Source organism: Eschrichtius robustus, unplaced genomic scaffold, assembly GCF_028021215.1.
Source record: "Eschrichtius robustus isolate mEscRob2 unplaced genomic scaffold, mEscRob2.pri scaffold_598, whole genome shotgun sequence".
NCBI classification, from domain to species: domain Eukaryota; kingdom Metazoa; phylum Chordata; class Mammalia; order Artiodactyla; family Eschrichtiidae; genus Eschrichtius; species Eschrichtius robustus.
In genome coordinates this window covers 113734-127689 of record NW_027175472.1, presented here as the reverse complement: position 1 = coordinate 127689, position 13956 = coordinate 113734, and the positions used below count along the sequence as shown (strand labels likewise).

General features: G+C 42.9%; 1 long non-coding RNA gene across 7 annotated transcripts in view; it reads left to right on the top strand.

Moving 5' to 3' along the window:
• Positions 1-11094, top strand: part of LOC137757991 (uncharacterized) — a 52410-nt gene extending 41316 nt beyond the window's left edge. For 3 of the 7 annotated variants that reach the window (XR_011072668.1, XR_011072669.1, XR_011072672.1), the window contains 2 exons: positions 6058-6274; positions 7131-11094. This is a non-coding gene — a long non-coding RNA (uncharacterized lncRNA). Of the gene's footprint in view, positions 1-6057; positions 6275-7001; positions 7037-7130 lie in introns of all 7 variants that reach the window. The other 4 variants (XR_011072670.1, XR_011072673.1, XR_011072667.1 and 1 more) reach the window with 2 other exon arrangements.
• Positions 11095-13956: the final 2862 nt, after the last annotated feature.

Sequence of the window (13956 nt, the reverse complement as noted above, 5' to 3'; positions counted from 1 at the left end):
ACTTGTGTGATTTTGACCAAGTTCTTGTATCCTTCTGACTGTTTCTTCATATGGAAAAGAGCTATGGCTGTCCATTTAGCACAATATTCTCTTTTGGCAAAGGTTGCTCTGGGTCCATTTGTGTTCTCTGCAACTTAATCCTTTCCGGTGTGCAAGCATTTTTAAGTTGTTTGGTGAAGTATTACATTTGACTTTCAACTGTTCATTACTTTGGGCAAAGCTTATATAATGCTGCAGAGACTAGAACCTATGCAGAGATAGTGAGAGGATGTGATAAGCTTATTCTGCCGGTTTATAAAAAAGTTTAACCTTTTCTCCTCTTCCTCCGCCTGCCACCAAGAGATGAGAAAGAAGGCAGAGCCTGGAAATGCACACCAAGCAATACTTCTGTGTCAGTTTGCCTTTTATTCCTCTGCCAGTACTTCCCAGAGAGATTTCACCAAAAGTGCCTAAGCTTGCCATGGCCATTGTTGTGAAGAAGATTTCTCTCTATTGCTAGTCACATCCCCTTTTCCTTCTCCTGGGCGCTTAACGGATGTTTGGGGGCAGGAAATAAAATTTAAAGTAAAACATCAACAAAAAAAAAGATGAGCTCAAGTAGGCGTGCGTTCTTGTGGTCCAGATAAGGTTTGTTTCATTCATTCCCTCGATTAGCATTTATCCCCCTTTGTGCCAGGCATGCGGGGAGAGAGAGAAATGTCTTCAAAGAGTCTGTGGTTGTATCGGGGAGGGAGCTGTGGAAATCTGTCATTTAGAAACAGCATGGAAGTGCTAGGGAAAAATTGTTTTGTTCATTTATCACTCACTCATCCGTTCACCCATAGCAACTACAAAGGGTTTCACGCGGAGGAACTGGATGCCCTGAACTTGACATTCTCGTGGGGGAAACAACAATGTAAAGCACCAGCAGTGGTAAGTCACCAGTAGTGATTTCAAGCCAGAAGGAACCACTCACCAATGGAGAGAGGCACAGGGTGAGCAGTGACTTGCAGAAAGGAGGGGTTATTCATTCCAACTGCTGAGTTCAAGTTCATCTGGGTGGTTGTGTGGTTCGTGCTTACTGCATCTGTTTTTGGAACGTGGCTCCACCCTCCAAGAAGGGTGAGGATGATCACCCTTCTTTCCTCCTGCTGTGCCCCGGGGTCACCCAGCGAGTGTCTGCAGGGATGATCTGCTCTGTACTGGCTTTTCAGTCCCACTCCCGGGAGAAGAGAGACGAAGCTGTGTCTCCACCGCAGCTTGGCCTGATTCAGTCACTTGGGTGAAAAGGTGGGAAGAAGGTCAAGTTCATGCGAACTGATACACTGCAGAGTCATTTAGTCCTGAAGTACCAGTTCTGGTTGCTGGTGAGTTGCTAAATCCAGGGACCTGAATGTAATTCCTCCAGAGCCACTGAGACATCACTTCCAGGCCCATGGCAGGCTGTAGGGGTGCTGACTTTTCTCAGTGCTATGGAGCAGCCATCTTCCACGGAGAGAGGACTCTGTGTCAGCAGGAGCAGAACCACACCAGGCACCGAAGAAGGTTCTGCATCCCAGCATCTCCCAACACAGTGATAGATACACGGGCAGAAGATGCGACAGGGCATTCACCATAGAACACAAGCTTATCCCCAATAAATATGGAAAGATGTTCAACTTCACTACCTAACAAAGAAATGCAAGTTATAAATCTATTTCTTTTTTGCTCATCTAATCGGTAGAAAGTTTTAAGAACGCACAAAATTGGCCGCTAAGGATGTAAGGAAAAGGCCGTTTTCATCTGTTGCTGCTGATGGGGATGGAAATTGGTGCGAAGCCTCTGGAGGGTAATTTGGCAATTTGTGTATCAACAGCCTTAAAATGTTCATACACTTGGAGCCAGTAATTTTGCTTTTAGGATCTTATCCTAAGGTGAAAGTCAAATTTATGTGCAAGACTTATGTTCAAGAATATTCATCTCAGCCAGTAGTGTAATAGAAAAAATAGTAGAAGCTACCTAAAAATCCCACAATAGGGGGTGGTTAAATAACGGATGGCCCAACTTAAGAATGGAAAATAAAGACGCAGACGTAGAAAATGGACTTGAGGACACGGGGAAGGGGAAGGGGAAGCTGGGACGAAGTGAGAGAGTGGCATGGACTTATATATACTACCAAATGTAAAATAGGTCGCTAGTGGGAAGCAGCCGCGTAGCACAGGGAGATCAGCTCGGTGCTTTGTGACCACCTAGAGGGGTGGGATAGGGAGGGTGGGAGGGAGACGCAAGAGGGAGGAGATATGGGGATATATGTGTATGTATAGCTGATTCACTTTGTTATAAAGCAGAAACTAACACACCATTGTAAAGCAATTATACTCCAATAAAGATTTTTTTTAAAAAAAGGATGGAAAACAGTTCATTCATTACAAATGATTTTCTCCAAGAATATTTAATGGTGGGAAGATGTAGTGTACAAGCAGGGTACAAAATACTAGATGGAGTATTTCATTTTGTTAAAATTTTAATAATACAAGTGCAGAAAAAGTGATTAAAATAACAGTACTGATTTGACTACGGGACATTTTTTTCTTTAAGTTTTTCTGTATTTGGTGTTATAAAGCATCATATATCCTGTCTGAGTCTCAGTTTATGTTCTGTGAAGTGGGACTCATCACATCTACACTGCAGTGCGCTCGGGCAGAGCAGCACAATATTTGAAAGTGCCCTTGACAATGACCAGCCCATTGTAATACTCCAGGAATGGTTCTAATATCATTGCCAATGACACACCCATAGTCCGGATATTATCCGTAACGATTACTAAGGTTGTTTATCTCCCTCCAATTTTACTAAGAAAAGGATTAATTGAAGACTCTAAGTCATTTTTACTGAGGTTCTTTTTTTTTTTTTTTTTTTTTTTTTCCAAAATACTAATTGTAAAGTCTGCAGTGGGTATATAGGTGTTCAACTTTTTTCCAGATTTTATGTTTTTGGTTTTGTTTTAAACTTTTTAATTTATTATTTATTTATTATTTTTATTTTTGGCTGTGTTGGGTCTTCGTTTCTGTGCGAGGGCTTTCTCCAGTTGCGGCGAGTGGGGGCCACTCTTCATCGCGGTGCGCGGGCCTCTCACTATCGCGGCCTCTCTTGTTGCAGAGCAGAGGCTCCAGACGCTCAGGCTCAGTAGTTGTGGCTCACGGGCCCAGTTGCTCCGCGGCATGTGGGATCTTCCCAGACCAGGGCTCGAACCCGTGTCCCCTGCATTGGCAGGCAGATTCTCAACCACTGCGCCACCAGGGAAGCCCCTTTACTGAGGTTCTTAATACTCACCTTCCTCACAAGGGTGGACAAAGCTCTCAGCTTTTTGTATTGAGTGCAAATGTCTCTATTCTTGCCCATTTCAGAGTCCTCCTCACTCAAAATCTAGGTTTTGTCGATCTTTAGTACCCCGTCTCTCGTCTTATCTCAGATTATTCTGTGGTAAGATGGTGCAAACTATGTATTTACTAACTGGAGAGAATTCAAGTCCCCGGAGCTGTTGTAGCTCAAAATTCTGTTTTAAGTGGAGTCATTTTCTGTGCTTTCCTTTCATGCTGTCTGCAAAATGCCTGTTTCTGTCCTCCTTGAGATCCAGGTTTACAGCGGTCTCCTTTTTCTCATTCTGGGGTCTCTATGTTTGTGGCATCTCTGAGGGCCCATGTTCTGTTGAGGCTGAATTTGATACCTGGGGGGGGCGGGGGGGGAAGCAACTTCCAGATGGGTCAGCCTAGAAAAGGATCCCCCATTGTGTAGAAATTTAAAAACAGGCAAAATACCTGTCCTATCAGACACTATGATTTGCCCCCTCTGTCTGACGCAGCCCAGAGCTTCGTCATTTAATTCACACCTATCTACTGTGAAGGTCCAGCCAACAAGATCATTTTGGAGCCCTGAGTGGGTGCCCAGAATGGATGGGAGGGCTGAGGTAACCAGAACTCTGCCTTTTTTATGGACAGGTGTTAGGGCATCTTCTTTTCAAAGTGACACATTCCCAACCCATCCAACTCACGTAGAGGACAAAAACCACTGTCACCAGCCAAAGGGAGAAAAACATGGGGCTGCAGAGGAAGAGGGATCTTGTGGGGACTCTTGTATTATTCATCCACGTGCAAGGATGAGCTCCAGATTTGATAAGACATGCAGTCTGATCAAAAGTCATGCAATTAATGATTTCTTTCAAAAATCAAAGAACTCTTTGATTCTTCATTTTAATGTAACTTTGACCTCTTTTCTTTCCATGTCATGAAAGAGGCCTTGACTAAGCTAAACATGCTCTCTCTCCGTGCCTGCAATGTATCAGAAAGCATCCTCAGTTACTTTCACAGGCAGTGGAGAACTCCTTAATTTTTCTCTGACGACAAGAGCTCCCTTTGAGCCTGGGCCAGAGGTGAGCAAGATTCTGATTCTGGAAAGATGTAGGAAAATGAAGTTCCTTTTGCCAGAGGTTCTGGGTGAGCATCGTTGATGTATGACTGTTAGCAGGCTTACCCTCCTTCCACCTATTCTTCCTTTTCTGCATGGTGGACTGTCCTTTAGTTTTGGGGGTACAGTATTGGGGAAAAAAGGAAGGGGAGGCTAGAGGTAAGTAGGCTAGTGGCGGGGATTTTGTGCAAGAATATTTGAAGAAGGAAGTGTGGGAGCAAGTGCTGTGGTAAGACGGGAAAGGGAGAATTTAAAAAAAAAAATCTGTGATCCATAAATCCCCTTCAAAGACTCTAAGCAAAGTACTTAAATTATTTTACAATTACTTTTTGGTTACTACTCTGCAGTAGAAAAAACAATAAGTTCACTTTTTATCGTATCCCTATGTCATTAGCATCATTTTAAAGACGTGTCTTAACGGCTGTATCGTGTACCATCCTTTATTTAACCAGCTCCCTTTTTTGGACAGTTAATTCAGTTATTTTGTTGTTTATAAATATATATATATATATATATATGTATATATATATATATATATATATATATATATATATATATATATGTATATATGATGGATATTTTTGTTTGTAATTCTGATTATGTCATTTTGTCAGTCAGGATAACTGATGGTAGCTGTACTAACAAACAACCTAAAACCTCAGTGGCTTAGCAGGTGTTGACTGAAAAAAATGCACAACTAAAAGTTGAGAATCATCTTTTTTTTGGTGGACTTGCTGAGGACTTAAGCCCGGGAGGCAGTGTCAGATCGCTCTGAGAGATTGCACTGAAGAGGGAAGGGAGGAACCAGGACATATAGGAGTTTTGCAAAAACAAAACAAAACAAAACATTAAACCCCAAAACAACCAGGTAGTCGGAACATCAAAAGATTACTGTTAATTAAAGAAAAACCAGACATCTCAAGTTAACGAATTTAGCATTTTTCTAGGTATGGGAAGAGGCAGGAGTCTGGGCTCATTGGAATCCTTCCTTTGATGTGCATTTGAACTATCTAGAGCCAGCATCCTGCTTTTCTCCATCCTGAATCCCCTCCGGGTGCACCATCGGGGATGGCTGCCATGGCTGATGATGGCTTGATGGCTGCAACACTCTGTTGACTGATAGGGCAGGCGACATTCTTCGTCCATACAGGTTCAAGTTTTCTTTCTTGCTCGATTTACTGGCTAGGGTTGGAGTGGGAGACTCTGTTCTTTGCAGATGTGAGGGACTCAGGGTCCTTCAACATTGTGGCGTCACCTTCCTCAGGTCCTCAGAGCCCCGCGCTGGAAGAAGGGAGCTTGGAGAAGGCACGCACGCTCTTGGCCTCTTCTGCCCAGAGAGGACAGAGCCGCTTCTGCGCATGGTCCACCGGTCAGGGCTCGTCCCAGGGCCCCACCCAGAGGCAAGGGGGCTGTCGAAGGGAATCTGGATGCAGCAAAGAGAAAGGGCCAATGAGTATTGATTAACAACTAGCCAAGGTCCTACCTACCTACCAATTCACTGTCAGATCTTTAGAATACAAAGGGTTACATTCCTGCAATCCTCCTCTAATTCGAGACAATTCTCCCTTCATATTCTCTTTTGCTTATAGCAACCTTGAGCTGGGTCTTCCCAGGCTCTTCTTTCTACCCCTACAGGCTGTGGTCTCCTCGGAAGCTTTGGTGGGATGCAGGCGGCATCTGGGAGAAGGCGCCTCGGAACTCACCTGCCCGCGTTGCCCAGGACCCCAATTCCTTCCACCTCTCGGATGCTGCTTTCTTTTCCCAGGGACAGAGCCAAGCTGTAATTGACTCCTTGGGTATTTCAAAGTCCCTGATCCCAAGACTGAAGGATGACTGCCTGCTGTTGTGAAAGGTTACCAAATTATCAGGACCTCTGATTGGGAGGGACAGTGGGAAGAGGGGAGGTGGTGTCAGGGGAAAGGCACTGACATTTCAAACTCAGCTGGCGACTCCAGCCCCTGGTAATGGCTTTAGTAACTTCCCAGCTGATCCCTGTGATTGAGCATCAGGACCACTGAATGCTAATTGAGTTGAAAAGCTTCCCCCTCATGTGCTAAAACTCTCAGGCAGTAAAAGGCTTCTGACCATGTCTGGAGTTGCGTGCTGGGGACAATGTGGTGGGTTGCCTCTGTCTACACGTAACTGCTGTTCGTCTTCCCGGCTTGACGGGGTAGGGTTGCTGTACATACACAGACTTTAAAATTATTTTTAAATTATTTTTTTAAACTGAAGAATGGTTGATTTACATTGTTGGTGGTTTCAGGTGTACAGCAAAGTGATTCAGTTATGCATACACACATACATACGTATACATACATACATATATATGTTGTTTTCCAGATTCTTTTTCATTATCGTTTATTGCAAGATATTGAGTAATATTGAACACAGTAATACTGTGCTCTACAGTAGGACCCTGTTGTTCATCTATTTTACGTATATCATATATCTGTGTGTCTCTGTTAATCCCACACTCCTAATTTATCCCTCCCCTCACCCTTTCCCCTTCGGTAACGGAAATTTTGTTTTCTGTGTCTGTGGGTCTATTTCTCAAACAGACTTTTTTTTTTTTTAAGCAGATTGCACCTTGCTGTGGCTGGATCAATACTCTGGAGTAAGCTGTTTGCCCTCAAAACTGCTGGGGCCGCAGCCATGGAGCTGCAGGATCCCAACGGGGTCCTGACGTCCATCTGCTCTGTTTTTTTCAGGTGCGCTGAATCGACAGTCCTGAGTTTTGAAGTTTTCCTGGAGGGGACTTGAGGGGATTTCTCCAGGATCGATGGAACTCCTTTTGTGGTGCTTCAGTGCTTCCGCCATGAAGCGCTCATTTCCCTATGCACATCCCCCCGCCCCACCCCACTGTTTCCTTTACTCTCTCTCCTCCCACCCCCAATTCCCAGAAGAAGATCTAGGAATCAGGTCCAAACATAAGATCTTTGGAGAATCCTTGCGTGTGTTTTTTTAAATTTTTATTGGAGTATAGTTGATTTACAATGTTGTGTTAGTTCCGGGTGTACAGCAAAGTGAAGCAGTTATACATATACATATAATCCACTCTTTTTTAGACTCTTTTCCCATACAGGTCATTACAGAGTACTGAGTAGAGTTCCCTGTGCTATACAGTAGGTCCTGATTAGTAATCTAGTTTATAGGTAGTGTTGTGTATATGTCAATCCCAATCTCCCAACTTATCCCTCTCCCCTCCCCACTTTCCCCCCCTGGTAACCATAAGTTTGTTTTCTACACCTGTGACTCTATTTCGAATCCTTGTGTTTTACTCTCGTCCTGAAACTAGATAAAGCCTAGCCATCAATCAACAGGTGAGGAAGTAGAGCCAGGCGTTGGTTGAGTGTTGATGTTTCTGGTACAAGCTGACTCTCCGCTCATCATCCCACACCTTCATCAGCCATCATCATGCTGTCTGTCACCTCCTCTTCTCTGAAGAAGGCCCGGGCCATCTTTTGAAAATACAAAGTCCAGCATTGAGACCCTCCCAACTGAGAGAGCAGGAAGGGCCAGGGCTGCTGAGGTGCTCCCTGAACCCCACTCAGGGGATCTGTGTTGTTCCCCCCTGGGTGTATTGTGTGGACCCCTAAAATTCCTCCAAACCTCTGCCTCTGCGCTTCCAGATTGCCCCTGAAAGAAATGAACAATAATCATAATACCCACCACGTACTGACCGCTGGTCTCTTGAGGGCTGCCTTGCCATTGGACAACATTTGTTGAGCTCCTACTGTTTGCCAGACAGTGGGTACATGCTTTATGTGTGTTTAGCCCTTCTGACAACACTGTGATTTAGGACCTGTTAATATGTCTATTTTGCTGAAATGGAAACTGAGGTTCAGAGTGGTTAAATAACAAGGAAAAGTCCATGTTTTTACCCCCTACACTAATATATATGTATATTTGTGTATATATATTCTATATATGTATATTTAACATATATATGATGTTGACTGAAAAAAATGCACAACCTCAAAGTTGAGAAATATGTTTTATTTGGTGGGCAAAACTGAGGACTTAAGCCTGGGACACAGCCTCTCAGCTTTCTCTGAGGGACTGATCCAAAAAGGAGAGGGAGGCGCCATCAACTATAGGAGTTTTTGCAACAAAGACCAGGTAAATCGGAACATCGAAAGATTCCTGTTAATTAAAGAAAACCAGACATCTCGAGTTAATGAATTTTTAGTGTTTTTCTGTGTATGGGAAGATGCAAAAGTCTGGGCTCACTGAAATCCTTCCTTTGATATGCACCTCAGCTATGTGGGCCAGTATCCTGTGCTTTCTCATCCTGAGTTCCCTCGGGGTGCACCATCAGGGGAGGCTGTGGCAGTTGACTGCTAGATGGTGGGCATCCTGTTTCCATCCTGAGTTTCCTCAGGGTTCACTCTTGGGGCGGCTATAATGTGATGGCTTGATGGCTGCAACATCCTTTGTTTACTGATATGGCAGGCAACACTTTTTCATTGACAATTATATATATACAATAGACACTGTTCGTGTTGCATATATTATCTATTTTACGTACTACGTGTTTTTTAGAATCTTTGCAAAAAACCTTGCAAGGTAGGTGTTATTCTTTACATTTTGTGAAAAAGAAATTAAAGCCTCTAACAGGCTGAGAAATTTGTCATGTCACTACATCACGATTAACAAGTCAGTGAACAAGATTTTGAATCCAAGTAATCCTTTTGTGAAAACAAAACCCCCCCAAAAACAAAGAAACTATGTTCTTTCCATGCTCCAAAATATATTTTGGTCAAGTGACTTAAGAAACTCTCCCTTAAGCTTGTCTAAAGCAGAAAATAAGACAACAGTGCTTTACTGGAAATTATCAAAAGGCAGGATCAAGCAGGAATAATGAAAGGGAGCCTGAGGTTTCGGGTGATGAACCCACTGGCTAAATAGGCCCCTGGAAACAGACCCACTTTTTTTTTTTTTTTTAGTTAATTTGTATATTTGTTTATTGACTGTTTTCCTCCAATAGAATGTAATCTTTTTTTTTTTTTTAACATCTTTATTGGAGTATAATTGCTTTACAATGGTGTTAGTTTCTGCTTTATAACAAAGTGAATCAGCTATACATATACATATATCCCCATATCTCCTCCCTCTTGCTAGCTCATGATTTAGGACCCACGCACAGGAGAATTCAGGCTGCATTAATATAAAAATATGACTTGCAGCCCTGGAGATGTGGCTTCAGAGGAAATGATGACTTAATGCTTGTGATCTGTAAGAATGTTGGTGTTTTGGGTCAAATAACCTATGCATTTTCTCAAGGGAGGTAGGTTTGGGGAAAAAAGGCAATAATTAAACTGAACATACCAACAAGGAAAAAATAATTTAACTGTTATGATGACTCATTTCGTTGGCAGCTTCAGGTAATGAGGTGCTCTGGATGAATTTTCCTGAGAGCAGAAACATATCCCTTTAAATGATTAAGCATGTTATCTTCATCAATCTTTGAAGAAAATATTTCCAAGGTACATTTTATATTCTCTTTTGTCAGTAGTATTCTTGACAATTTTTAGGACTAGAGACATAGTTTTGTTTTTTTTTTTTAAAGAGTTTAAAGAACTATTTGATCTTTGAAAATCATGTTACATCGTTGGTCCCCAGTGTTTTCATCTACAGTATGTGAACTTTGGGTTAGATGATCATCAAGGTTCCTTCCATCGCTAATATTCTCTAAGTAAAGGGCTCTTGTGCACAATAAAATTTAAAACATAAGAATCATCAAGGGGCTTGTTAAAAATGCAGATTCTTAGGTATCATTGTTGGAGGTTCTGATTCAGTTGGTTTGAGTGAGGCAAGAGAACCTGTATCATAAATGGGTGCATACCCATGGCCATTTTGATGACCTCATTTTGAGAAACTGATTCTCTTTCCAGCCTCAGATAACAGATGTCGTAACCATTTTTGGCCACCAGGGTACCGTTGCTGCCCTGCCCTCAGTGGTGTGAAGTTGTAAGGGGCTGACCAGACCCAGAGGCCTGTGCTTTGAGAGTTTGCTTCTGATCCCATCCTCAGTATTAACTGTCACTTAGTTAATGTAGCTGCTGAGGAAAACCAGATAATCGAGCTTAAAATTAGGTGCCCTGCATTTGTACCTATGAGTCATTAAGTTTTCATCTCAGGCTGGGTAGGGGCGAGGGGAGGACTTCCATTTTCTCCTGTAGTCTAAAGTGCATAAATGAGCCACGGCTATCTTAGACCCTGTTTGGAGGTCTCTTACTCTTTGTTCGTGTTCTTTGTCATCCTAAGAGTCAAGTTTCTGGAAGGGCGACATCAGGATAAGTGGCAGATTTCTGTGTAAATATGTTAACATTTCATAGTGAGGTTTGGGGTCAGGGCTGTCCCTGACTTCTCTTTTAAATTTCTTTATTTTTTAAACAGTTTTATTGATGTATAATTCACATGCCATACAATTGACTCTTTTGAAGTATATGCAATTCAGTGGTTTTTAGTAAAATCTGTGAATTTATAGAGTTGTATGCACCTATCATGTAATCTAATTTTTGAACATTTCCATCACCCTCCAAAAGAAACCTTGTGCCTATTTGGAATCACTCTCATTCCCACCCCCAGACCCATTCAACCGATAATTTACTTCTTACCTCTATAGATTTGCCTTTTGTAGACATTTCATATAAATGGGATCATACTGTATGTGGTCTCTTGTGTCTAGCTTCTTTTATTTAGCGTAATGTTTTTGAGGTTATGCAGTAGCATGTATCATATTGCCAAAGAATATTCTATAGTATGGATATATACTACATTTTATTTATCCATCCACCAATTAATGGACATTTGGTTTGTTTCCGCGTTTTCGCCGCTCTGGCTGATGTGTGCATGTAGTTTTAATTTCACTTGGGTGGTTACCCAGGGGTAATTACCTGGGTCATATGATGAATCAGTGTTTCAAAGTAGCAGTTTCGAATTTGACAATTCCACCAGCAATGCATGAGGGTTCCAGTTTCTCCATATCCTTGCCAACACTTGTTATTATTGGATACAAGTGCTTTATTGGATATATGATTTTCAAATATTTTTTCCTAGTTCATGGCACGTCTTTACTTTTTTAATGGTGTCTTTTGAAATGCATTATTTTTTATCTGAATGAAGCCCAGCTTATTTTTTTCTTTTATCAATATACTTTTTGGTGTCATAGCTAGGAAATCTTCGCCTGACCCAACATCAGTGTCTTGATGCTTACCTAAAATCTTGTAGGCTCTGTTCAATAGGAAGTGACCAGTGACACCTACTATTTAGTGCCTTGTTTAAACAGATGAAAGATGAATATTCACGTTGTGGCCTGAACCTACTCTAATGAAAGCTTGCCGACAGTTTTCCTAAGGGCGTGAAGGTGCCGCAGCCAGACTGGACTCCTCCATCACCATGCCATGGCCTTCTTAGCATCTCTTCCTCATCTTAGTGCCTGCCAGCAGCAGAGGAAGGAGAACATAGGTCTTTCATGTACCTTTTTGTACTATGAGGTAGCACTGTGCCCTCCTTACTTTTTCAGAGCCTTAGGTAGAGGACCCTACCCTGAGGTGCCACAGCTGGAGGAACACAGCCCTTCTCTTTTTATAGGTTTTAGAGTGAGATAGCGGGACAGTAGCTCACTCTCAGGCAACAAAAAACCAAACAAAAAACCACCCACTGCCTTAGGGTTTTGTCCTAAGAGTATGCTGTTTGCAGCCTCTGTAGGTAGACACCAGGCGTCCCTGAGAGCTTCTGATAGACTTGATACTTCTCCCCAATCCTGTTGTGTCTCTCCTGCTTTCCTAAAATACTAAGTAGTTTGTGTCCACTTTCAGTTCTGGATTTTTCCCACTGCGTTTAGACTGGGAGAAACGTTATCAAATCCCAGCGTCATGAATGCCTGATTATCACTTGTAACTTTTGTCTCTTGAGCCTAGAAGGCATCTCTTGTGTATAAATGACACTGGACGTTAATATGCACCCTGAACTTGAATACAGTGCACATCTAGTAACAGCTTGTATAAAACGTGTTACTCCCCGAAGTAGTCCTAACTAACACCTTATAATTGAAAAAGTGAGTTATAATTGACCAAATGCTTTCACAAATATGATCCCTTTTGATCCTCACATCTCTGTGGGGAATTACTGCTCCTTTTTTTAAAAAAATAAATTAATTTTATATTTATTTATTTTTGGCTGCGTTGGGTCGTTGCTGCGCGTGGGCTTTCTCTAGTTGAGGCGGCTGGGGGCTACTCTTCTTGTGGTGCGCGGGCTTCTCATTGCGCTGGCTTCTCTTGTTGCGGAGCACGGGCTCTAGGCGCGCGGGCTTCCGTGGTTGTGGCACACAGGCTCAGTAGTTGTGGCGCATGGGCTCAGTGGCTCCGCGGCATGTGGGATCTTCCCGGACCAGGGCTCGAACCCGTGTCTCCTGCATTGGCAGGCGATTCCTAACCACTGTGCCACCAGGGAAGTCCCTACTGCTCCTTTTTTACGTATGAAGAAAATGTCTGGACTTCCCTGGTGGTATAGTGGTTAGGAATCGCCTGCCAATGCAGGAGACACGGGTTCGAGCCCTGGTCCGGGAAGATCCCACATGCCGCGGAGCCACTGAGCCCATGCGCCACAACTACTGAGCCTGCGCTCTAGAGCCCGCGAGCCACAACTACTGAGCCCACGTGCCTAGAGCCTGTGCTCTGCAACAAGAGAAGCCACTGCAATGAGAAGCCCGTGCACCGCAACGAGGAGTAGCCCCCGCCCGCCGCAACTAGAGAAAGCCCACGTGCAGCAACGATGACCCAACGCAGCCAAAAATAAAATATAAACAAAGAAACAAAAAAAGACTTGTCAGAAGTCATTTATCCCCAAATATAGGATTTCTAACACCAAATTTGATGCCTTTCATGTAGCATCATGCTTCCTCTCCAAAGTAATAACACTGAATTTTTGTAATTTTAAGAATATTAGACATGCCATGTTATATTAGACCTATGGTTAATCTATAAGCAGTCATTTACATTTTGAATGAGATCTGTAGACAGCGATATATATTCACTTTTTAGGACTTATTTCCTTCTCAAGCTTCTATTTCTTGCTACAAAGTAAAACGTTTTGTTTCCTGTTAAAGGAGTTCTAGGCATTGTCAGTGGGTAAGGTTTGTGGTGGTAGCCAGAGTACAGAGATCCTGAACGTGGGGACGTCCTTTTGCCATTAAATTTATACTGTGCCCGAAGCTGGGTTGAATAGTTTTAGGCTGTTTGAGGTCCCAGGAAGACTCTTTGCCCACCCAGGGAGCAAAAGGCCCAGGAAAATTTCCATGTGATTTTAGCTTGACCCCATTTACTGGATGATTCATCCCTCCTTTCCTTAATTCCACGCCAGCTTTCTTCACCTAGGTTTTCTCCTTTTCCCGAGACCATTCTTATCGTGATCTCTTGCTTTCTTTGTTTCACCACCTGTGGCTTAGGACCATATTTCTCCAAGTGTGGGCCCTTGAGCAGAAACATCAGTTTGTTAGAAATAGAAATTCGGAACCCACAAAATCTGCTT